The sequence below is a fragment of the Sinocyclocheilus anshuiensis genome, unplaced genomic scaffold (genome assembly GCF_001515605.1).
Source record: "Sinocyclocheilus anshuiensis isolate Anshui unplaced genomic scaffold, SAMN03320099.WGS_v1.1 scaffold1386, whole genome shotgun sequence".
Classification (NCBI taxonomy): Eukaryota; Metazoa; Chordata; class Actinopteri; order Cypriniformes; family Cyprinidae; genus Sinocyclocheilus; species Sinocyclocheilus anshuiensis.
This window is the reverse complement of record NW_015555701.1, coordinates 66332-69016: the sequence shown is the minus strand read 5'-3', so window position 1 is coordinate 69016 and position 2685 is coordinate 66332. Positions and strand designations below refer to the sequence as shown.

The window sequence follows — 2685 nt, the reverse complement described above, 5'->3', positions numbered from 1 at the left end:
AGTCAAAACCACACAGGACACTGCGTTCAGCATTAGAACCTCAACCTGAAACTGACAGCTGATCATCACAAGAGACAGAGGCCACACCCACTCCATACAGAGGACAGAAGCCACACCCACTTAGTTCAGAGTAGAGAAGCCACACCCACTCCATACATAGAAGAGAAGCCACACCCACTCTATTTAGACGACAGAAGCCACAACCACTCTATCCAGAGGACCCACTCTATCCAGAGGACAAAACCCAAACCCATTCCATACATAGAAGAGAAGCCACACCCACTCTATTTAGAGGACAGAAGCCACACCCACACAATTTGGAGGACAAAAGCCACACCCACTCCATGCAGATGAAAGAAGCCACACCCACTAATTTCAGAGTACAGAAGCCACACCCACTCTATCCAGAGTACAAAAACCACACCCACTCCATACATAGAAGAGAAGCCACACGCACTCTATTTAGAAGACAGAAGCCACACCCACCCCATACAGCGGACAGAAGCCACGCCCACCATATACAAACCACACCCACTCTTTTTAGAGGACAGAAGCCACACCCACTCTTTTAAGGGTACAAAAGCCACACTTCTCCCAGAGCAAAGTCACATCAAAGGACACATCTTCCCAAGACAAATAATTTGAATTCACTCTGTTAAATAAATAAGCCACCTTTATTTCTAAGTTACTCACTCTTAAATAGTTTTTAATGTTAAAACAACTTCATTTTTTTGTACAAAATATATCTCTGGCAAATAATGATGTAGTATATGATAGTTTGAACACAAACACGTGTGAAAAAGACTACATGATTCTCATCGCAGATTCCCATAAACAGCAGGTAAAAGCAGGACAGCAAAATGAACCCAACAAACTACAAACCAACGACACTGACAGATCAGACAGCAAACGGTTTTTCATTTACAGCCATGCACATCAATATTAATCAATCAGAATTTGGCAATATTCAGATTAGTATGGAGCCACATATTAAACACCACAATCTGACCAATCAAAACCAGTCATAAGGGTAAATTTTTTGAAACATTATCTGAAAGCTGAATAAATAATCTTTCCATTGATGTATGGTTTGTTAGGATAGGACAATATTTGGCCGAGATACAACTATTTGAAAATCTGGAATCTGAGGGTGCAAAAAAATCTAAATATTGAGAAAATCATCTTTAAAGTTGTTCAAATGAAGTTCTTAGCAATGCATATTACTAATCAAAAATTAAGTTTTGATATATTTACGGTAGGAAATTTACAAAATATCTTCATGGAACATGATCTTTACTTAATATCCTAATGATTTTTGGCATAAAAGAGAAATGTATAATTTTGACCCATACAATGTATTGTTGGCTATTGCTTCAAATATACCCCAGTGACTTAAGACTACTTTTGTGCTCCAGGGTCACATATTTTAATTCTCCAAATTCAGATTCCCACTCCTGGAATAAGGCGGTTTTAACGAGAAATGTAAACACCTTATTCAGAAAATCCACTGAAAGGAGATTCACATGCTCAGACCGCAGAGAATTATGGGTGATAACAGAGGGTGATAATAATTAGCTGTAGGTGTTAAGGAATGGAAACTCATTTAAAAAAAAAATTGATATTAACACTTATTATTATTGACATTTGCCCAGTTCTTTCCAGTTGCAGTCAGAGTTTTTGGGCATTTCTGAAGGGTTTCTAATCAAATGACTAATTAGGAAACTGATTAGATTAAATTCTAATTAAATGACTGAGCACATACTGCATAACCAATGGCAGCATCTGGACTCTCTAGGGAAATCTTTTGAGAAACAGCAAGAAAAAAAAAAACTTGTGTAGATCAGTAGACCTAAAACAACAATATGTGTGCATATAAACATCATATTCAGAATATGAGTGCAATCAGAATATGGAGCTGAACCAGTTGTAAACGTGACTAGTGAATCAGAATCATGGCCGCGATAATTTATTAAAGCAGGAAACTTGAGTGATTCAAATCATTCACTCAATCATGTGGCCACGATGCTGAAAAGGCTTTATAGACTGGAACTGAAGAACAGAGAAGAAGAGATCAGACTACTGCACAATAAAGTAGATCACAGTCCATACAGCTTCACTGAAGCATCTGCTGTTGACTATCTAGTGTTCTTCAGCAAAGATCAGCGCTGCAGTGTCGCTCCCACAGCTGCAGCTCAGTCCCCTCGGCACAAACCAGCAGATACGACTCACTCCTCACCTGCGGCATCCACACCTGTCAATTAAACACCGCACAGGAGGCGCATGTTTACCAGACGACTCGCTGATGGACACAGTTACTGCTGATTAAATACAGGAGAACTCTGTCACATCTCTGAATCTGTGAGTCAGCTTGTTTCTGTTGTAGGCTGCTTGATTTCCAATGGTAATCAATAGTTCTCTATCTATCTATCTATCTATCTATCTATCTATCTGTCTGTCTGTCTGTCTGTCTGTCTATCTATCTATCTATCTATCTAATATGTGTGTACTGTGTATATTTATTATGTATATATAAATACAAACACATCCATGTATATATTTAAGAAAAATATGTTACATTTATATATTAATTATATTTATATATGATATAAATTATATCAATATAAATATATACATGTAAATATTTTCAAAATATATGCTGTATGTGTGTGTATTTATGCATACATA

At 37.4% G+C, this 2685-nt stretch overlaps 1 long non-coding RNA gene across 1 annotated transcript in view; it reads right to left on the bottom strand.

The window, feature by feature from the left end:
- Window positions 1-1618: 1618 nt before the first annotated feature.
- The window catches only part of LOC107671622 (uncharacterized), a 2933-nt gene continuing 1866 nt past the window's right edge, over window positions 1619-2685 (bottom strand). The window contains exon 3 of the long non-coding RNA XR_001632228.1: window positions 1619-2251. This is a non-coding gene — a long non-coding RNA (uncharacterized LOC107671622). The remainder of the gene's footprint in view (window positions 2252-2685) is intronic.